This window comes from Phoxinus phoxinus (genome assembly GCF_949152265.1).
Source record: "Phoxinus phoxinus genome assembly, chromosome: 12".
In the NCBI taxonomy this organism is placed as follows: Eukaryota; Metazoa; Chordata; class Actinopteri; order Cypriniformes; family Leuciscidae; genus Phoxinus; species Phoxinus phoxinus.
Genome location: NC_136887.1, coordinates 17,070,314 through 17,095,015, shown reverse-complemented (window position 1 = coordinate 17,095,015; position 24,702 = coordinate 17,070,314). Strand labels below are relative to the sequence as shown.

The 24,702-nt window shown below is 37.7% G+C and overlaps 1 protein-coding gene across 11 annotated transcripts in view; it reads right to left on the bottom strand.

The window, feature by feature from the left end:
- mid2 (midline 2) overlaps positions 1-24,702 on the bottom strand; it is a 130,863-nt gene that overhangs the window by 63,750 nt on the left and 42,411 nt on the right. Inside the window, exon 1 of one of the 11 annotated variants that reach the window (XM_079630727.1) lies at positions 14,405-14,631. The exons of 5 other annotated variants lie outside the window; for them this stretch is intronic. The gene's annotated coding sequence lies outside the window, so the exon portion shown is untranslated. Of the gene's footprint in view, positions 1-14,400; positions 14,632-24,702 lie in introns of those variants that run through there. 5 more of the 11 variants (XM_079630718.1, XM_079630726.1, XM_079630720.1 and 2 more) reach the window with 5 other exon arrangements.

Genomic DNA, 24,702 nt, shown 5'->3' with positions numbered 1-24,702 from the left:
CACACACACACACACACACACACACACACACACACACACACACACACACACACACACACACACACACACACACACACACACACACACACACACACACACACACACACACACACACACACACACACACACACACACACAGCTCTTAAGTAAATACAATGAGAGTTTACTATGGAAAAATTACAGCAACCATCAATGTGACATGAAAAATGAGACATCTTTTTTATAGGAAGCTTATGACTAGCTTATTTCCCTGAACAATCTTCAGCCCAGAATTGGGGTCAACACCTTAGTTTCACTACAACGACAGTTTCTGTTTGTAAAATTAATTATTTACCTCCCGCAGATGGAACTGACGCCAAATAGACCAAACGCAATTGGGATAATACTCTTTTAGAAAGACTTGTCATTGTCCTAATGCTCTTAGTTGAAGAGTTGTCAAACACTAACCGAATACCTTCACGCTTTCTCTCTCTGCTACCCCAAAGCACGTCCATTATTGATGTGCATTTGCTCTGGTGAGAACAAAAACGGGGAATAAAAATGCAGCACAAAATCTCCTAAAAAATTAAGCGCAGATTATGGAAAAACAGGCTAAATAAAAAAGAGCTGTCGAGAGTTGGTTACATTTATTGCCTTAGTGTTCCTGATACGGACCACTGACCCTATGTCTTCACCTCCAGTTCATTCAGGGAGGAGACAGGGGTGAGAATTTGAAAGTGCTTATGCTCTGCTGTGTCCAATGTTGAAGTGAATCCTCGGAGGAAGGCACAGAAAAACAGGTATGATGAGAACAAACTGTCCCACTGGAGCTGACAGAAGGGCATCAGCAGCTTTTAAGCTGTGGTTCAGCATCATGGGCACAGGCATCGGACCACATAAAGACCCTTTGATTTCTCCATTTTACATTTTAAATCGATTCACAAACATTAAAGATAACGGCGAATTTCTCTGATGTTTCCAGCCTGTGATATTTTCTTCCATATTCTTTAATATTCCCTCTATTTCATGCATTTTGGAGAACAAGATGCATTGAATCTCTAAACATTAGTAGGTCTGGTTCAGCATTGCGGTGAATGTCCCTGCTGACATGCATTAAGAATTTGATCAATAGGAGTGTAAACATGCAAAAGCTGCAGCAAATCCTTTCGTTATGCCGCACCATAAACACAATTTCACTTGCAAAAATTCATTTTCAATCTTCTTTCATTCCCAGTTTGCTGACACAAAACGTGCGAGGAACTGACTACCAAACTAATGGCGTACCTTTTCGCTAAATTTCCCATAAATATGCTAATTTGCCATAGCCTGAATGAAATGCAGCCTGTGCCGCACATAAATGGCAATCTGATGGGTTGCTGTGTAGAGTCTCAAACATAATCTGCATTCCCATCAGACAAATAATGAACACCAGAATCTGCTACAGTATCATGGGCATCACTGATCCTATCCAAATATTTAAAACAAGTGCCTCCGCATTTTAAAAGTCACCATACCTGGAACTAATTTATTGTTGTCACTAGCAAAAGAGTACCATGTTTTTGTTTTGTTTTTTGGTACCATGATAACGGCATGTTTTTTGTCTTGGTCTTTAAAGGGGTCATGACATGAGGAAATTGAGCTTTTGACATATAATACGTCTTTGTATCATTAAAACATCCTGCAAGTTTTATAGCTTAAAACATCCTCCTCATATAAACAAAGCATTTATTTAATCAAGCTGCAAAAACAGCTCATTTGGATATTGTGGGATCCATGACGTCACATAGGCAAATACATTTACGAATAGTTATACATCATTGTGGCGTACGCCCCGCCCACTATTGTTCAGTCTCTTAATGGCCGACACCTGTCAACGCCGGATGTGAGCGTCACGTCAAAAGCAAATAGATTATAATCACTGACATGATCTACACTGCAGTTAGGGTTGCCACCCGTCCCTTAAAATACGGAATCATCCCGTATTTACAAGTAAGATGATGCGTCCCGTATCAAATCAATAAGGGACGCGATTTGTCCCGTATTTTACATTAGGCCCACATATAGTTGAATAAAAACATAAGGATTTTGCAGTATGGATAATACTAATAGCAAATATAAAGAAATCAATTTCGTAGTAGTAGAGAAGCTCATTGCGTGATTGCATTTTAGCGTCTTTGTTTCTATAGCGACTGAGTCTCGTGAACATGCGCTGTAAACCTGCACGTTTTTTAACCTCTTTTAATACCTGTTCGGGTCTTTTCGACCCCAAATGACGTTTGCTGAAATAAATAAAAATTAATCTTTGTCCAAATGGCGTGAGACTTTGCACGGTTGACAACACTTTCTAGATCTACAATTTTTTTTTAATAAATTTGAATAATATCTGTTTTTTTGTGTTAGTGTGGGGGGAAAAAGTCACACTTGTTGTTTCAACAAAATGTAATTTTGAAACAACATACTAGTTTTTTTTTAGGATTTATAGTTTTAGGAGGATTTATTATATATATATTTTTATTTAGGCTATATAAATAAATAAATATTTTTTATACAAAAACAGTTAAAAAAAAAGTATTTTAAAAGTAAAATAAGTCCCTTATTTTGTGGCAACCCTAACTGCAGTATACAGATAAGTGTTCAATTTCCGACGTACTCCACATGTTCGAGTCTGCATACAACAGGACAAATGGAAGAGTGAACGAATGTTTGCTTTGATGCGTCCAGTTTAAACGGCTCGTTTGCATCTCTGTACAGATTCAAGCGTCAGGAACAAGTGTAAGGGTTACTTTTAATGGTGCACAAAATCACTTTGGGGAATTATATTTTTGTTCGGAGAATTTGACTGCAGACTGTTTTGTAAACAAGGCAGTGTAACAGAGTTCGCAAAGAAACTTTTTGTTTCAGATGCATCGCAAACCGTAAGTAAACAATTTCAAAATGCTCTGTCTGTAAATTACGTTTTTAAATGGATAAGGTTTTCAAAACACTTACTCGCGTGCAATAGCGACGGGCATTGTTTCCTATGCAATGACGTTAGCCAATCATAACAGTGGCCATTTACTGACAAGTCCTAAAGGAGCCGCCCCTTAAAAACAGATCATTTTCAGACAGAGTGTTGAACGTTTAGTTCACCCCAAAAATGAAAACTCTGTCCACATTTTCTCACCCTCATGTCATTTCAAACCCGTAAGACTTGCGTTCAACTTCGGAACACAAATGAAGATCTTTTCAGAGAGCTTTCTGTCCCTCCGTTGACAGCTACGCAACTACCAATTTGACGCAAAAAGTTCATTAAGAGATCGTAAAACTAATCCATATTAATTGAACGGTTTAGTCCAAATTTTATGAAGAGACATGATCACTTTATATGATGAACAGATTTAATTTAGGCTTTTATTCACATATAAACATTAATCAGTGAACATAAACAGAAGCTCAACCGAAGCTTAACGCGCGAGAACAAACCTCTCTCAAACCTGCCGCGTAACACACGAGAATGAACCTCATTGGTTTTCGCATGTCAAGCGAGCATGCTTGAGCTTCCGTTTACTACAACTGATGTTTGAGTTAATGAATGTTTATGTGAATAAAAGCCTTAATTCAATCTATTTATCATATAAAGCGATCAGGATTTTTTGACTAAACCACTCAGATTTCTCAGATCAACATGACCTTCCTTTGTGTTCCAAAGATTTACTTTCTAGGTTTTATAGGACCTTGCAGCCTGAACGCTTAACCTTACAAAACCAATCCAGTGTTTCATCAAGGTCCTAAACTAAAATGATTTTTGAGATTGCATGCTGGCCTTTCTCATTCAGAAACGTATAGAGAGAGGTCACCTTTTTTAAAACCTAGTCAATGAACCCCATCTGGTGAAATTCCTAAAATAAACAACTCTACTGAAAATGTAAATTTCATACCTACTCTTTCCCTGAGTCTATAATGGATAATCCACTGAGACCTTTGATTAGAGTAGAGCTAAAGCGATCAAGAGAATCCATCTTTTAAACCCTGGATCATTGGCAAGAAAGACAAGCAAAGCACAGTGCTTGATATGAGAAATATTACTGAAGAAAGATGTGGGGATTGCTGTCTCCCTCAGTTTCATCATTAAGCCACAGAGGCCAGCAGTGAACATGAACCAACTGTACCAACAGATATCTCCTCTGGGTAAGAGGAAATGAGAAAATTAATAGCTTGAATCAATATTTGGGTGTTTCTTTAACTAAAGGCACATGTGGCCCTGTGGACCCTGTGGAAATAATTAATATATTAAAATGCAATTTACACTCTCCCTCTAATTTATTCAATTTGCACACTAAAATGTCCAACATGTCCAACGAAATCTGATTTATTTTGAACTGTCATAGAAATTATGGATTTTTAAAAATAAATAAAATGACCGACTGTCTTGCTAAGAGTAATTTCACAGTTAGTGTTTTACATATCCTAAATAGCCTACACATATTTTCACACATTTGGCATAATTTGACCAAATTACAGAATAAAATATTCTGCTCACAAGTTTTATTTCCTCAATAAAACAAGTAGACATGTATAGGACATTTTACACACAAAAATATTGAAATGCTTAATGATTATTTTATCTTTTGTTTAGATTAATACTCTTGGAGCCAGTACGATTTTTATTTAAAAGAAAATAAAAATAAAATCAGTAGTATATATACAAATATAAACAACTGAAAAGTAGCAGAAAAAAAAGATGAAAGACGTGGAACACCAAGTTTCCAAGATTAGGAGCTTAAGTCAAAAAAAAAAAAAAAAATGTTTTTCATGACACACAACTAACTTCTGGAACATAAATGCCGCAAGTTAAAGAAACATCCAAAGAATGTACAGTAGTTCTGGTTCTTGCACTAATGCCTTACATATTAGCCGTGTGTTACAATGTGTGAGGGGACGTGATCAGCAAACAATCCTGGACCTCAGATAACCTGTTAAGTCACTCGGGTCAATGTCCATATACACACTCCCCCATTGAAGCACCCATATGAAAACACTCTTCGCACAAGTGCAGCTCCTTATTAATAAATAAACGGCTGTTTGTGAGGTGTTACAAGGTTGCTAACCCATGCAGAAGGAGGGCAGATAGCGAGGAATATAAAGAGTGCAAGGGAAGTGCAAGACAGACGTGCTGGAGATGTTGGCGTGTTTCCAAAGCCCCCCGGAGAAGCAGTACCCCTCCTGTACGCGGCTATAGGAGATGCTATTTATACACGGCTGTAATGTTTGGTATTTCCTCTGGGGATGGGGTAAGGAGAAGGCATTGTTTTCCTTGGCTGACTTTGATTGTTTTGCTGACTTTTTGTTGAAATGTCAAAGTCTTGCTGTTCCGTTTATGCATTTCCATTTGTGTTGAGTTGAGAAGGCCATTATTTCCCGCCACCCCCCTCACAGTCATGCTGTTTATGTTTTCTCCCATAGACTCGGGCTTCGCTGTGTACAGTAGCACAACGGGTTTACTATTACATTTTATGTTCATTCAACACCCTAGGCCTCACATTTAACACTGTGAATTCACCATGGACTGAACACTGGCGATCAAACTGAGATCAAAAGCCAGAGCACTTCCATGAGCCGGCTTCGTGAAGCAACTTAGCAACTCAATTAATGTGAAAATTAAAGATGCATGTCATATCTTGCTTTTTTGAGTTAGTAAGTACACGACTGTTAAAAAGTTTGGTGTCAGTAAGATTTTTGTAACGTTTTTGAAAGAAGTCTCTTGTGCTCAACAAGACAGCATTTATTTAAACTAAATTATGAAACTTACTACAGTAAAAACAGTAATATTATGAAATATTATTACAAATTAAAATAAAAGCTACATTTTCAGCATCATTACTTCAGTCTTTGGTGTCACATAATCCTTCAGAAATCATTCTAATATATAGATCTGATGCTCAAGAAACATAACTTATTATTATCAATGTTGAAAACAGCTGTGCTGCTTAATATTTTTCTGGAAACCATTTTTTTTCTTCAGGATTCTTTGATGAATATAATGTTAAGAAGAACAGCATTTATTTGAAATAGAATGTGGTTTGCATTACTGTCACTTTTGTTCGATTAAATTTGTCCTTGCTTAATAAATTTATAATTCTCAAAAAATAAAAATAAAATCCTACTCCAAACTTTTGACTGGTAGTGTACAAGGTTGTCATTTTCAAAATTGAAGGTTCCCCACCCAAATCATGGAAACGAAGCTACAAAATGGGCCAATCAGAAATGGTCATGGCTATGATGTCATAAGCAAAAGTGCATTATGTCTGCTGAAGTTTACATATCAACATCTATTCAGTACAACTCTGTCACTGAACTTCTAAAGAGCATCAATGCATGCCAAAGTTACCAATCAAAATGGCATTTACATATAGAAATCTTAAAGGTACGGTAGCAAAATTCAGCAGGTTAGATTATTTTTAAAAATCTGACTTATTTTACACAAAAGTTTAGTAGTGATGCATTTTCACCTGAAACACAGTATTCAGGGCAGTTCATGCTTCAACACAATGAGCTATAGATAGCATTCCTCAGCTAGAAACACAAACATATGACTCGTTTGTTTTCATAATACATGGATTATGCATCGCATACATTGCAGGGAGCTTTTCAGGCATGCACCGTAATCCTGCTCTGCCTTAAGTTGGTCTGTTGCTGAGCTGACGGATAGCGTAGGAGTCCCCGTTCTCTCCGCTCACACAATGGCAAAGTGAGTAAGTGAGAGTGAGCAGCCCTTCATCCCTTCTCTTCCTCCTACCTGCTTTCCGAGCCTATGCCTGTGTTCCTAACAAAGGGCCATAAATCCATGGAGCTCAGCTTAAATGTGCAGAGCTCCTTCTGCTGAGAGTCCTAAAGTAAACACGCAAAAGGTGAGAAGGTGTTATGCACGTGAATTTATTTTGTGGTTTTATATGGTCATAAATGAGTAGATGACGTTTATGCTGAAATATGGATTGCTGACGCTACTAAGGTCACTGGCAGTGCATGTACAGCATTTGGGTGTTACTAATTCAAAGTCAATATGAAATCAACATTAACCTTATTTGCTTTCTTAACTGTCTCTGGTCTTTCCTAAATGCCTCATGATTCATAAGCACATTATGGTAAATAGGTTGTTTAACATGTTTTCAGTGCATTCTTCAAAATGTAATAACTACTCTGGCCACCTCAACTTTCCTATAGGCCACCTCAACCAATAACAGAGTAGAGCATAATTTCTCACCAACTCACATGCGATTCAAGTCCCATCCTACATGACGGTATTTTCCACAAAATATTTGGCTTAACTAATAAATATATCAAATTATAGAAGTTAATATCCTGCGAACGGCGTTTCATGTTGACATTAAGGGTGAAAATTCACACTGTGTATACCATTCGAAAGTTTGGGGTCAGGAAGATTTTTTAATGTTTCTGAAAAAAGTAGCCTATCTTATGGTCAGCAAGACTGCATTTATCTAATAAACCCCGAAAAACAGTAATATTGTGAAATGCTATTATAATTAACAATACCTGTTGTTTTTAATATATATTTAAAGGTAATTTTTGTGTGGGAAAAGTTGAATTTTTAGCATCATTACTCCAGTGTCTCATGATCCTCCAGAAATCATTCTAATATGATGATTTGGTGGGACCCCGGGAGTATCACTGACGATGTGTCCAGGTTGCACCACAAGGTGTATTCAAGTACTAAGGTGATCAAGAAACATTTCATATTATCATCATCAATGTTGAAAACTGTTTTTGTGGAAACCGTTATGCATTTATTTGAGGATTGTTTGATGAATAGAAAGTTCAAAAGAACAATTATTATTTTTTTTTTGTAAAAATTATTGCCACTTTGTAGTGACAGAGATACTTGAAAGCAATTACTTGTGAGTTTGTGAATATTTTGACTGATTCATTCAATGAACCAGCTTGAACAAGTCAATAGTTTGTGTAGTTTGATTTTGCATGCAGCCAATGGAGACAACTCAACAAAAGATGTGTTGCCTATTTATTTTCTTTGCACTGTTTCATGGTAGAAGCTGTTTTTATCCCATTCGGTCCAGATACAACAAACTCGCGCTTGGCAAAATATCTCTTTGCTGTGCTGTAGATTCAGTCGCGGTGCAGGACACACTGCATATATTCTTACAGGATCAAGGTAATACTGTAAGTGTCTGTGACAACAATTACATTAATACAGTGTAAAAGGCGCACTTGTGTGTCTTCTAGAGTTGAAAAGCACACTTTGTGTGCGTCTATAATCATAACGCTAAGCTGGACTCCACCCTGTCTGTGCTTTACCAGCCCTTGAGGACGAGGTTCTGGGATGAGGGTGGATGACGCCACTGCCTGACCACCATGCCAGGTGAGATCACAGAATGCACGCAGATACACGCATACATGCGCGCGCGGCAGCTGGCTCATAACAGCCACAGCGGGAGCCTTCCTCGGCGGCCGCAGGAAACTCCTGACCTCTCGCCTGCCTCCACCTCCACAGCAGCACAGCCAATTACTCCCATATGCTCACCTCTGCCTCCTCCGGCCCAGAGTCGGGCCTTGGCGTGGTCAGAGCAGTATACACTATGTGGCTGGGCGGTATATATTGTGTCGACGATATTGTTAATATCGCGGTGTGTAAATATATCTAGTACTACTTAAAGTTATTGACATGTTAGAGTGATAAAGAAACATGTATGAATGAGAAAATAGATAGCGGTATATGCATGATGTTACAAAGTTCTATTAAGCAGAATAGAATAAGCTGTGAAAAAAATAACTTGCTCGCGATAACGAACATATAAGCTCGGGCCCAGAAAGACGCCTCTCTCAGACAGCATGCAATCCCCAATTCAGTTCTCTTTTCCTGCTTGTTGCACTTGAATGGTCAAATACACTCACTATTATTGGTACAAGAGATCACACAACAAGAAATTAATCCGTGAATCACAAGGGTGGCGAACCACGGGGCCTGGTCTGTATGGATCATGGATCAATATCCTTTACACCCTTACACACAATTGTCAAATTGAAAAAAACGAGTTATGTCTGAAGTTAACATGCACAGGATGTGTCAGTATTCGCTCTTAAAGTGACAGTAGCCTAATAAACCTGCTTCTGTCTGTGTCATTAATGTTAATCAAACAAAAAATGACAAAAGAAAATCACCCACTGCTCTTCACTGAGTAACTTTTGTAGCTTTAATATGAAAAAAATATGTATTTAAATCATACACTGAAAACTGTTAGGTTATTCAATTTCTGTATTTCCTACTACAATTTAAATAAACTTACTGTACCTGTGCTGTGTTTGTCTTATTGTTTGTAATTTGCATCTTTGATCTTATTTTTAATAACACAAATAAAATATAACTTTATCGTGATATATCATTATCGTGAAATAGCATTTTTCCTTTTGTGAAATAAGATTTTCGTCGTATCGCCCACCCCTAATGCCAAGGTGTCAAACAACAAAGAACAGCATCTGATCAAATGAAGATCTAATAGTTCATGTTGACATAGAATCAAATTCGTAATCTGACAACATAAATGATGACTAGCCTCCAAGGGCCAAACTTAAATGCATTTCCCTTCCAAATCAGCCCTGAAAATGTGAAAAAGTCCACAGATTCTGCCTGTCACTACTAATTCGAACAGCTTTTCGAACGGTCTAAACATTCCCAGAGCACTTACAATCCCATAATTTGAAATGGATGTGCTAGTGGTTTGGGTCTCTATAGAGACTTCTCTGGCACCGAACACACCAGAGCCCATTTCCTGCTGAGCTGCTGTTTGCTGGAGGAAGTGGCACGGCTGCAGTGGAACAGCCTGTACATGAGCACCCAGCCTCAGGGTCAGCGGTCCCGTGAGAGTCAACCGTCCATCTCACTTCCAGCGTCTCACAGCTCAGCACTCTCTCTGGGAGCGGCAGAATGGAGATCAACATAGGCAGAAAATCCAATTAAGCCTCATTATTTTGTTCAGAATACACTCAGAAATGTGAGATACACAAACTGTAAGTTAGAAGCGGTACAGGAATAGCCCCAGGACCGAAGGCAGAGTGAAAGCATCCAGTGTGGTTCAGAGGTGGAAGTACTGCATCTCATGTTTTAACGGGAAGATTTGATCTAAGGCTCGGTTCGGTTCACCACGTCTCTAATTGGAACTATATAACACAAATATGGTCAAACAACTAACAGAATATTTGCTGTTATCATGAAAATTCCGGGCCGGGAATGATTTGTAATTGTGCTGTGCCATGCCGTACCAGGCTCAAGGGGAAACATAACTGGGACCGTTCCTTGCTGTTCTTAGAAAGGTTCGGCCAGGCGGTGGAAAAGCGGCTCTGAATACACACTCAGTATGGCACTGTGGAATAACCAAGGGGTTGAAGAGGATCATCACGCCCTGCATAAAACATTTTAAATGGGAGGGAGCATGTGATCAATATGCAACAACTTCATTAGGCACACAACGACCTTACCCTACAAAGCACTGAGATTTACGCCTCCCTTCTGTGAGCAGCAAGAGCGACCTGATCAGTGCAACGTCTGTGCAAAATGTACCCTTCACGCTTCTCTCAGAGCCAGTTCAATCCAGACGCGGTCCCCAGCCGGCCCCTCTTGAGGCTCTCCACAGAGCTCTATGTGAGCTGAATGTGAGCCATATGATGTACTACTGCTGCTGATGAATCCCACACAATTCAACTCGCAATTTCACTTTTGTTGGAATTTCTTAAAAAAATGGCAGCATTCACTGTCGCAGATAAATACACTTCAGTACCACATCAATACAATACATTACAATACAATAAACACAATTCTAATAACAATATATAAATACTAGGGCTATCGATTTAATGCGTTAGTTATGGAAAAAAATAACACGTTAAAATGATTAACGCATTGAACGCACCATTGAGATGACAGATTTTTCATTTTGGGGTAAACTATCCCTTTAATACCTATTTAAAATTAAACTCATGGCATTATTTATGCAAATGTGATTGCAGTGTAAAAGCATTCATGCCACTTCTGATAATAATGACTAATAATGACTTTAAATGATCTTTTAGGGTTAGTTTCTCCGCCAAATTTTATATGCGATTAATTCGATTATTTAATCAGCACATAATGGAATTATATATGTTTGTATATGTGTACATATGTATATATAGAGTATATATATTTATTACATGGCTTGGTTGAATTCTAATGTAGAATGCGCTCTGTTATTTCTTGATAACAGACCGCTGCTAAGTATAACACACCGTTGCCATGAAAAACAGAGCGTTGCCCTGGACACGGTTTTCTTTAACGGAAGCAATACAATCGTTTTTAAATGAATAAACTCCTTTTTAAATCAATATTTTGTGTCAAATTATTGATTTATTTGGTAGGTAGCCATGTGATAAGCGGGATAATGTATAGCGAGGCGATTGTTATAGCGAACAATAGCGTTTCGCGTCGGGACCCTGGTCAGCCTGTCGGGGTTGTATTCGCTATTACAACCGCCTCGCTAAACACACACACACACACACACACACACACACACACACACACACACACACACACACACACACACACACACACACACACACACACACACACACACCTATAAAGATTTCGAAGGATCTCATAAATTGAATAATTTCATAAATCGAACTAAACTACTTGCACTATATGTTTGTTTTTTAATGCATTCCGCATCCAGGCAATTTTCAGGCAACTAATTTTTGTCTCCTCACAATTCAATACAACCTGCAAGCAAAGCAGGTGAAATATGACTTATTTTGCCATGTAGCAGCTGAATAGCGGCACATGAAGCTCTGTGTAACTGGCCACAATGGATGCAACAGATCATTTCACCATCAGTGACAAATAATGGACTGAAAGATGGAGCATATCTACAGTACTGGACAGAAAGTTTGCATGTAGAGCGGACTAAAAATATCCCTCTAACTGTTACCGACAGGAAGGGTGCAAGCTCTGAACGCTGAAAAAGTTTACTGTGGTTATAACAGAGTTCCTCATGGAATACTGACAACAATGCAAACTCGTAAAATCCAGCCACACCTGCCTTCTGCCAACGAAGGGAGGTTAAAATGCCAACAAACTCCTGATTTAGGAATTGCAATGCATCTTAAGCAATGAACAACGTATCATTTACTCAAGACTATAATTATGATTAGGGATGGGCAATATATGTCTATATATTATAAATTAATTTTATTCAGCAAGGAGGCACTCAATTGATCAAAAGTGACAGGTAATACATAATGTTACAGAAGATTTCTATTTCAAATATTCTTTTGAACGTTCTATTCATCAAAGGATAATGTAAAACTTAATAATATGATTTTAGGGTTTAAAGTGAAGATTTTTTTTTCCCCCAGCAGGCGCAATTACAATTATAGAATTGACAAAATGTCAATTTGTGGTTGCCTTTTGAACACACAATACCTCTGTTCATGTCCTAGACGCAAAAAAAATGGCGAGGCACAAAAGCAGCACAGTTCAACTCATTTAGCCTTCTGTTACCCAGAACCGTCCTCATATCATCTCATTACGCTCTTATTCAGCTGAGAGGACGTGTCATGTCATGAGTCACAGGAGCGTAAAAATGAGGTGCTTTCAAAACAAGTGTATGCTCACGCTTTCTGTTTGTTTAGCTCAGAGAGTCGCAGTGGAATAAAAGTCATGTTTTTTTAAGGGCTAACCGTCCATTTAGCTGACAGTAATCTAAGTCTGTACAAAAGAACATGAAGGGACTGACAGCCATGGTGTACATGACACTAAATATCACTTTTATGTATTCTGGTCATAAATGTTAAATGGTTTAGCACTATGAGCTATGTGAGCCAACAGTGTTGCTCTTTCATCAAAGACGCGAATCAGATCAATCTGCCACAAAATATTTTAAAAATGACAGCTGCTAAATGACATTTTAATGACCTTCAACTCGGGGTCTGCCTACAGGGTGTTCTGCATGCCAGAGGAACAAACAAACCCCCGTAATACCTGCTTTCTGTTAAAGGACTTTGACAGCCTTTGATAAAAGCTTGACAAAAGAACCAAGCTTATTATATTGTACAAAGAAGTGTAAACAATCACTTACAAATCAAAAACAGCTGAGGTATGAAAACAATTGAACTGAGGTCCTGTGATAAAAAACGGATCCAAACCGCTGTTTATGGATTTATGCTCTGATTTGGAAAAGTATAATGAGGTTCCAACAATAAAAAATTAGAGTAATGCTAATATTCAATAATAATGATAATAATATATATATATATATATATATATATATATATATATATATATATATATATAAAAAAAAAAAAACTACAACCGACATTTTTTATAGTGATAAACACATTTTCAGGCAGGTAGGCTTGTTAAATGCATTTCAATTTCATATAAATTATGTTTATAAATGTACTATAAATGGATAAACGCTGAAATGAAAAGGTGCAGACTCAATATAACAATGTACTGCACACAGAACAGCTGATCACAAGTAGCATATACTATGTCCCTTAAACGCAAAAAAATCAAATAAAAAGATGTTTTACGGTTAAAGATGCACATTACATATGGCACTTGGTTATAAAGGTGCAGTATTTTTTTTATTATAATGCAATTTATTTTAATTATTTTACAAGGCTACATGTTGTGGCCCCATTTAAATGTTCCAGTGGGCCCCGGACCACAGGTTAAAACCACATCTTTGAAAAAAAAAAAAAAAAAAAAAAGTTTCCAAAGGTGTTGGAAAAAATAAAGAAATATACTAATAAAAATGTAAATAATAAAAATATAACATTTAAATATAAACCTAATATATACGTGAAAGACACTATTAAAAGCCACAGTATTGTTGCCCTTTCTCTTATTATGAAGTCTATCCTCAAAAAAACGCTAAGTTTCTCAGGGATATTTATGTTTTGACGCAATGGGTATTGGCAATGATATGCGCAAATCCTCCAAATGTTCACATAATGAGAGTAGGCTGTATAACATTAATCATCCCTTTATATCTGTCTACAGGAGAACATCACTGCTGATCGCTACAATACAATGTTAGTAAGCATCACAAAACAGACGTTTATCCAGACAACGTCGAAATAAAGCGCAACAGCGAACTGGCAGGTTAAGAAGTAAAACACACCGACTCTAGTGCGTTGTTTCTCAATATCTAGCGAGTCCACTACATAGACAGCATTTTGAAGCGCATACGATGCCACAAAACACCGTCTAGGTAAGCAGCCCAGTAGGTTTTGCAACACAGCCCTGGTTCAAAGAATTATACAAACTTCTAGTTTACTTCAGGATGCATTAAACTATCCTCCGTCTAACAGTTTAAATCCTGTCTAAAGCGCAAACTAACTACAGCACAGCGAGATATACGACCACATACTCACATACCAGCTTTAAATGTCGTACATTCTTTTCTTCTGACATCTTGAAAGAAACCAAAAGGGGACACAAAAGAAATCTGGATATCAGAAACAAGTGTTACTGTCTCGACGCGCAGTCCTCCGCGACGCAGTATGTCTCGAGAACGCAACTTTAGAGAAATGAGTGCAGCGCGAGAGCAGACAGACAGGCAGACAATCGCAGGAAACCGGGCTCCTCCCACCGGCTACACACGCGCAAAGAGTCTCCCGAATGATGGCTATGAACGGCTACGGGCTCCTTACAGGCTCTCCTTATTGACAGGGTCATTCATCACCAGAAGGCACTCCTGCGTCTCTATACGGTTAGCAATATCAACCATAAAAGGAATTATGTATGTTATGGTCGGCTGTGGTGAACCGGCAAGGAGCTGCCATGACCCATTTGTTACACCTCGCGTATAACTGTGCCTAAACCCGTTGAGAGATGATATAATATAGCATATTATTAACGAGAATCCCACAGAGATGTATGATAAACAGAATTACTCATGGACTGCAATGAGAGCAAACACAATGATGATAAAGAGGGTCATTTGCTTGTCTCAGTTAGGGGTTTACAACAAACGGGAGACTGAGGTTAGTTGGCATGACACTCCAGTGAATTATATTATTTCTATATAAGCACATGAGTCTTGACTTCAAAAAAGTTATTGTACAGTGATATGAAAAAAGGTAATTGAACACAGATTTATATTTAGTGGCTTGTCACAATGTGATAAGACAAACTATAAGCTTTTCAGACGAATTTAAAGGGATAGTTCACTCCAAAAGGTTGTCATCATTTACTCACCCTCATGTTGTTTCAAACCTTTATGAGTTTATATGTTGAACACAACATAATATATTTTTAAGAATGTTGATAACCAGATAGTTGGCGGTGATTTTCATATTATTTTTTTTCCCTACAGAAGTCAATGGTGACTATCAACTGTCTGGTAACTAACATTCTTCAAAATAAAATATCTTCTTTTGTGTTCAACATAGCCTAAGAAAGAAACTCATACGGTTGGGAACAACTTGAGGATGAGTAAATGATGACAATTTTCATTTTTGGATGAACTATCCCTTTAAGCAGTCAAACAGATATGAAACATCAAATATGTAAAATATAACAATATCGAACCATTGTTTAGACAACAAAAACTAATACTAATCAATACATTCTAAAGTTAGCAAAAACATTATCATACTGTACAAGTTCTGGGCTGCATTTCCCAAATGCATCGCAATCCTAAGTTGATCGTAGAACAAGTGCCACCAATGGTCTCTACAATCAACTTAGGCTTACGATGCTTTTGGGAAACGCAGCCCTGGTTCTGGTTCTCAAATTTGATTGGCAGAGCTTTTCAAGACGGACTACCTGAATTACACTTTAAAAAGCTATAAAATCCCAAACAAATTACTTTAATGCGTAACAAGAATGTACCATATTAAATACACAACCTGCAGTTGGAGTTTATTAGCAACATCCTGATTTTCAGCTAAGTAACGTGAACCTAATTTCCTTTTTTTTTTCTGGGAAAAACCTAGCAAATTGAAGTAGACACATGGTATTAGCTTTTAAAATATGAGCACACCCCCCGTTGAGGGCATCCCACTGAGATAAGGCCATGCTGTCCTACCACTTGGCTCTCAATTCATGTCTGAAGTGTTATGTGCGACCACTCAAAACAACGAAAAATTCAAAACAAACAATTGCTAATTGCTTCCTGGGTTGTTAGTCCAGAAATATAGCACATATACAGTCTCACGGCACTGCTGACAAAACAATTTGCACTTGCACTAACAACAGAGTTCAGAAATCAAGGGCACTTGCTTCTAACTGGCAAGTATAATTGACCCTGCAATGGAGGTTCAATGAGAGCCATAGTACCCACGGTCAACTGAGCAAACAAGACTTCTAAAAACCGTATAAAGAGATTTCATTGAATAATATAAGTTGAAAAAACAAACAAACACAGGTAAATAAATAAATGTGCTATTAACTATACTGAGACAGTTTCCATTGATTTCGTCTTTGCAGCTGCTGAAAAAGGCTTAATGGTAAGGGTGCCTAACCCCGGATTTCCACCAACTGCGGAACGGCTTCGCTGCGTGTCGGCTCCGTGCTCCACCGTCCTTCAATACCACAACCAGGTCCGGATTTGTTGCGGAACGGCTATGTCCATGGCCATGACTGACAGCTGAAGTCACGAGTCACTCCATAGCAGCTTTCATTGGCCAAGGACCGCCCCAAGAGGACTTTTGACTGTCATGTAAAGCAACCAATCACTGTTTGTTTAGTTCAGCGTTAAGCTCAGGGTAGGGGTGTGATTCACTTCAATTCAATATCACGATGCACTGCAACCTCAATTTTCAATTGTACGTCACATGTATAAAATTTTGTCAATAAATACAAGCAGTCAGATATATGAACTGAACCTTTAATTTTACCTGCTCAAAGAAAACACGGTTCTTGAATGTATCAAACAGCAAACAAAACTCAAGTGTGGGCACAGCAGACAACAAGAGCATTTAGAACACGCAAAAGTAAATACTAAAAGTGATAGCTTCCATTCATCCACGACATGAGACAGTAGCTCTGCCAGGCATTAACAGCTCGGGGTGAAAATGGCTGACGTGGTTTCTCAAGTTAGTGGTATTACCCCATGCATATTTTATTTGTGCGTGACATGATTTACACACAGTGTATGTCTTCTCCAGGTCGTGCTTACCAGGTTGTTCATAAAAGCCGAAATGTGCCCAGATGTAGGCTTTTAAAGTAGTTGTAGCATTTTTAATTACTTGCGTCTCGCCTCCCTCTGCCATTGTATGCTACCACGAAAAAGCACGTACGCGATAGATGACGTCAAAATGTTATGGTCTATTACTGAACCGATACCGAATCGTCCTTGACTGCATCGCAATGCATCGTAGAAACGATTAATTTCGACACCTCTAGCTCAGGGGCGTGAAAATAAAGTCAATGGGCCCTATTTTAATGATCTAAGCACGTGGTCTAAAGCGCATGGCGCAAGTGCACTCAGGGCATGTCCGAATCCACTTTTGCCTTTTGCTAGTTTAACGACGGGGAAAATGGTCTAAAAGGGTTGTCCTTATTCACTTAATGAGTTATGAGTGTGTTTTGGGTGTATGTAAAAAATAATCAGTCTCTCATCTCCCATTCCCTTTAAAAGCCAGTTGCAGATTTACATGGCGGAATTTGTAAGTGGAAAAACTAAACGCTTCTCTAGCGAGGAAACGGATCTGCTCGTATGCGAGGTAAAAGCACGCAAACAGACCATCTACAGGACAAAGTGTAAGTGCGTTGTCGACCCGCCTATAGGCGCTCATTACTAACGCGCTCTTTAAATAACAAAAAAAATATTGCGGCATAGATTTCAGTTGGTCAATGGCGCAGTCTATTTCAGTTGCCTCAAAATAGCAACGTGCCAACAATGCACCTGCCTTGAACACACCTCGTTTTCAGACCAGCATGCCCATAGCACACAAATGGGCGCAAATTCTTTTGCATTTAAACAACGTGGCGCAGTACATGAAAATGATAACTGTGCCTGGCTGAAACTAGCATAAAACACTTGCGTCGCGTCTGACGCTGTTTGCGCCGGGTGTATGATAGAGCCCCTTGTGTGTGTGTGTGTGTGGCCTGGTAAACCCTAAATTATGGGTGACAAAAAAAATGGTGACAATTTTTTTTGGGAAATGAGGAAAATAGCTTATAAATCTAAGTGATGTTTTTTGAAATGTAAAAATGCAGAAAGTTTTCTGTGATGGGTAGGATTAGTGTTAGGGGACAGAATGTACAGTTTGTTCTTGCCACCTAATATGAGTGTTTTCCTAAAGCAGACCCAGCCAATATGCAAACTGACAGTGGTTTAGTCAACAGAGAGGCCCAGTGAGGCCTGATATAAAATGCTTGTGGTCATGTAGATGAAGAAAGACAACACTGTGTTTTCCGAACGCCTGCTGCCACATGACACACCCATCGCAAGAGGAAAACCTGTCAGACTTGTAAAGCTTATTCCACTCTGAGGGGAGATGATACGTCCGAAGACATTACAGCAACATAAAAAGCTGTGTCTGCGGTCATCTGACGAAACACAAAGACAATTTCTGCAAGAGTTTCCTCGAGAAGCTTTCAAGTCCAAACCCTCAGTGGTCAGGATGGGGAGAAAATTATTATAATGTGGAGAATAAATCAATTTGTATTTTGCTGGAGTGTGGTAATTTTTGAGAGGGAGCGCTCTCAGAATCTGTCCTTTTCATTTCATGATGAATTCATTCATTCTACTCAAAGAGTCTAGTGCCGCCTGCATGCCTTGAATGCTTCGGAGACATTCCTGCCATTCTTTCCTCTTTTTTAAAATTTTATTTCAGAGGATGAAATATTACAAGCTGCTGATCAACGGTTTGAGAAGCCTGGGTGAAAGAATGAGGGTAAAACTCTAGCTGACAGGAAGCACAATGACACGAAGGCTGCTTACATAACAGATCATCATCAACACATCAGCATGAAGATCCAGGGGAAACGCATCACCGCCCCTTTTTTACTCAGTCTGTTGACTATCTGAGGTGGGCGACAAGCTGCCTCCACACGCCCTCATGCGTCGGAAACACAGGAGATGGATCAGATCGGCTTTCAAGTTAGATATTATGTTAATGAAACTTTCAAACACATTCAATGGATGGATGCTCCAAAATATGTAAATTGGAGGCAGGGTTAGGTGACAATGAGCCAATCAAGCCTCTAAGAAGATATAACAACAATAGAAACAATAAAAAGTGTAAAAAAAGAAAAGAAAAACGTTTTGATTGCAGCAGAAATAGCAAGTGGTTGAAGTTCACAGGAAGCTGTGGAGCTAAAGACAGATGGGCTGTACAGTTCTGGTTGGTTTATAAAACCTCCACGGACTTTCATCTGAGTTTGGGCTGAACCACAACATATGCTCAAAACCACTAACAGAACTTTCCCACTGTTCTTAAAGCATGTCTGTTCCTGTTTTAGAACAGTTTGACCATGTCTCTGATTAGCACTGTGTAGCTACACAAGTTGGTTTCGTGAACAACCAACGGTTGCTGCCATGATCACCCCCTATTTCCGTTGGCCAGTTTTCTGTCTGTTCATTGCACAAGTTACACACCACTGGACCCATTCGAAAGCTATGGAAGCTTGTTTCCGCCACAGAATAAAAAATAAAAAATTTAATTGGGACCTTTTATCTCACAATTCTGACTTTTTTTCTCACAATTGCGAGTTTACATCTGGCAAATCTGACTTTTTATCTCAGAGTTACGTGATATAAAGTCACAATTGCAAGTTATTAAGTCAGAATTGCATGATATAAAGTCAAAATTGTGTTATGAAGTCAGATATATTGTGAGATTTAAAGATAATAAAGTCAGTCTTTTTTCTGACTTTAGTCACAATTCTGACTTTATAACATGCAATTTTGAGTTCATACCTCGCAATTCTGACTTTATAACACACAATTCTGACTATCTTTATATGTTAACTCGCAATTGTGAGATAAAAAGTCGCAATTATCTTTTAAAATATTTTATTCTGTGGCGTGAACAAGCTTCCAAAGAAAGGTCAAACAGGTCCAGTGTGTAAAATGAAAATGCAGCATAGAAATTAAACTCAGCAAAAAAAAAGAAATGTACCTGATGTCTCTGATCACATGAGTGAACATGCCATAGTCCTGCTTTATGCATATGATTATAGACCAGGCTTAACATGTAGTCTAGGTATTACTGTATTTTATAGAACAGATAGTTAAAGGCCTCTGATTTGTAAATAATACAAAACTTTAGTTTTGCTAAAACTCTTGACCTAACATCTATGGAATAAAATGCCTGTTTACTATTGTGTGTTATAATTTCTATTCCACTACAACATTCTGTTATGTCAAGGACTATATCTTTATAGCAGAAGCATGACATCTTCTGTAATGCACTTGCTTAAATAAAACAAAACGTATAAAGAATTATGCTAATATTATTTTATACGTAGTGAATTATTGAGGTAAATAAAATCAACATGCACAATATGGCACACATCTAGTACACTATATTTTATATTAAGTATTTTCAATAAATTATGGACAATTCATTTCTGCATAGTTTTGTATTTGTTAAGTGCTTGTCTTGTAAAAAATGGTTATACACCACAGCTTCGTCAGACTTTATTTAACTGTAACTCCCACACTACCGTAGAGAGAGATGGCAATAGACCCACTTTGATTTTTCTTCTAAGCAAGCACTTCATTTAGATGTGTATGCAATTTTTTTTGAAAAACAACAACATTTAACTAATGGAATAACACATTATGAATGTAAAATACTAGAGAAAATGACAACATCCTTGGCTAATTTTTTTTTTTTAAGCATAAATGAAGCACAGTAAATTTTTATATTCTATATGTTGTGTTGTATCTTGGTCATTAAACAATGGCTGAGCTGATGTCTTGGCCAGGCTGCAGAACTACAGCAGGCGGGCTAGATTATCACTGTTGTTTTTGTTGCTACTTTCAGTCGAACAAAGACATATTGTTTCTGACAGAAATGTGGAGCTCTAATACGCAGACCCCATCACTATCATACACAGATGCTTTCACACTGACTAACCAAATTAAACTGCCACAAATGTCAGTTATACCCTCCCCCTGTCCCTAGAGGGATTCTTCAGCCTGCATAACCTCATTCACATACTTGTGACTCACACCCTAAAACTTTAACATTTGCACTGTCTTTATTTATTCAACATTCTTAGGAAACAAAACAAATGATCCATAAATCAGAAGCAACCATGCAACTATTCATTACATTACAATGTTTCAAATCGAATCGAATCGAATTCAGGTGATGCAAAAGCTTACAGAAATTTTAAGATGACGAATGCAGAATGTGGCTATAATGCATCACAGGAACGTTGGAGCTTATTTGTAGTTTATAGCTGCGTGGCTATCTAAAGTTAATTTCCTGCCTTTCTCTTAAAATAAATTAGCAAATAGCAATAGAGCCACAAATGTCACAATGTGTAAGATGTTAAAGTGTGAGTAGACCCCCTGTTGTGGATCCCACTGAGATAAAGGCCATGCTGTCCTACCAGTGAGCTCTCAACTCATGTCTTTAAAAAAAAACAAAAAACCAGCAAAAATTATCTGCATACTGCTTCCATATATCTACTTATATCATATATCTATATCACATATAGGCCTATATCTACTATATCTATATCTACTTTCAATAAGTTTAATATCTGGATTCAGAGGTGCTAATTCATGTGTGAAAATGATTCTTCATGCCCCCTTCCCAACCATTCTTTCACAGTTTGAGCCTGATGAATCTTGACATTGTCATCCAGGAATATGGCATCATGGAATGCATGATGCGTCTTCCTATGGTTGTTTAAGAAATGAAAAGCTACACACTCTATCAATTAGGGTTAGAATAATTGTTGCCAAACATATAACATACTAGAAACATAATAAATGTATATATTCCTTAAATGTTCGTCTAGTTTGAACTTGTCTTGCTACGATCTGCTTAAAGACCTAATAAAATATTTCAACTCAGATCAATCATTCGTGTCTAATTATTTACTTATGTAGCAAGTATAGCCGTGTAATAAGCGGGATAATGTACATCCGGTTATCTCAGAATAAACCCCTTCAGTCTGATGCAAGACACCTCTGCTTCACGTCAGGGTCCTGATCACCCTGTCGGGATTTATTCTGAGATAACAACCGTCTGAATGTACATTTTCCCTAACACATAATAGGCTACTACAGTAAGCTTCAATGAAGCGACTCAACGTTCCTTCGTTACCAGTTCTAAAATAACGTTTTAGCATTAGTAACGGAGGCTTGGGCTCAACTGTTAAACTGTCAACTCAAGATTTGAATCCGTGGCGGAAGGAACTAGTTCTGCCAAAAGAAAGGTTTTTAAAGACACAGTTGTTGTTTATTATTTATTTAATCACTTATGTTGTCGTACTGTTGTATAACCGCAATATCAGACTCATAGCCAGGCGATTTGGCTGTATATCAGCATGCTGTGATTCCCTGCGCCCTCGTGCCTACGGCCGAATTACAGCTGTTCTGATATATAGCCATATCATACTGCTACAGTACCTGTGTGATATTACTCAATTTAAAAAAAGGAAATGAACACTTTTATTCAATAATTCTTAATTAATTAAATTCTTAATAATACTTCCAAGACTATTTATGTATTCAAGAGCTGAATTCGATTATTAAATATATCACTGAATTCAATATATTACAGGAGACCATGTGACCCTCCTTATTGCTCTGTATAGCCCTGTATAAACTCATATCAAGTTCTCAGTACAATGAGATTGGAGGCATAGCATTTCCTGAATCCGCAATACAGATGAAAAGAGGACCTTAATTAAAAGTGGGTAACAGCACTATTGCCTTTGCTTTAAAAGTAATTTACCGATAGCAGTAAAACAAATAATCCAGCCAATAAAGCAGCAGGAACACTACTAATGATTTTAAAACAAAATAATTAGGTATATACAGCTTGTGTCTGTCACTAGTGCCACATTCATGATTGCTGAGGTGGTGAATTGATCTGAAGACTTGCTAGGCTTCCGTTTAATTTAGACGTACACCATTAATACATTTACGAAGAGGAAATTACAGTGAAAGACAAAACGCAGGGCCAGTAAAAGACTGTATCTTTTAGAGCCCAGTGAAACGTTCTTCATGAGCTACTAGCTCCACATGTGGTCTCGAAAAAAAGTGTCTGTCGTTAGCTGTCAGAAAGAATAGGATCATAGCGACTTTAAATTGCGCAACAAGTTGTGCTAAGGGCTATCTCAGCGCTGGCTGTTAGAGAGATGATTGCAGAAGGCAGCGATTTGTTTTATGGGGATGGAAAAGCTTGCTTGATTTCATGGCCTGTACAGCCCTGTGGAAAGCAATAGGAAATAAAATATGATTCAAGTTGTAAAATAAGTAATGAATGGTCCACCGCACTTAACCATGTGTTACATTCCACTCACACACAAATCCAGGTGATCTCAGAGCCTGTAAAAACAAGTTGGCAGTGTGTGCCTCACGCCGTGTGTACGGACATGACAGCCTTTGTTGGCTGCATTCAAAAGATGAAAAATGCTTTCTCGGCAACCATGATATGGACAGTACCAAGGCAAATCTGAATCCAAAGGTCACATCCTTTCTACTGAGATACCTTTATCTGATCGATCTTTTTAATGCAGCATAGATGCATCCTTCCACTATTCTGTGACAGTTGAGGTAAAAAATTAAATGGTGACTGAAATATGCGGTTGGTGGTCAGTTTGTGTGTAGATGAATGGGTAACATTGTATAATAAGTATACAGTAATAAAGTACTTACAAATAATTAGCAAACTTTTAGTTAATTCATTTATATATTTTAGTCACTGCGTTGTTGGGCTATATACAAAGCGAGTTCTTCATACATTACCACGGTAATTAACAACAATATTATGTAACACTCAAGTTTAGGGTCCAAATCTCACTATTAACAGATGCATATTACTTTTCCTGTTACTTACCTGTTACTACCGGTTACTTACTAGGATATTGGCTGTTTAATAGTACTTAAAAAGCACATATTATTGCCTTATTCTGCATGACCATATTCTACTTCCCTTAATCCTAGCCAATACCTAAACTTAACAACTACCTTACTAACTATTAATAAGCAGTAATTAGGAGTTTATTGAGTCAAAAGTCGTAGTTAATAGTGAGAATTGCAACCTAAACTAAAGTGTAACCAAATAATATTGTTTAATTATTAGCTCATATATAAAGCTAGACAATGATTTTATGCTTTGTTAATAACTTATTATCCATATAAGCGATGTACAGTTTTTTAAACCAGTAGAAAAGAGTTATTAATGGTTATTAGGAGTAAATAGTTATTGCTTTAGATTAGGTCACAGCAAATTGGAAAATTTCTATAAGTTATAGGACATTAATTGCATTAATATTAAGTGTTTCCTAAAATATTTATAAATACATTAAACACACACACACTAAACATATAGGCCTATACAAAATATATAAACTTAAACATAACCACTTTTTAAACATCAAACATTAAATAACATAATGCTGTTAATATGTTTGTACATGTGTGCCATTGTTTTGTCTCAAGATGCACACCAATGTTTTTTTTTCTTCTCAGGCATGTTTAAAAAAACTACTAATGTCTAATTTAACTAAGGTCTAATCCTGGCTTAATCTAA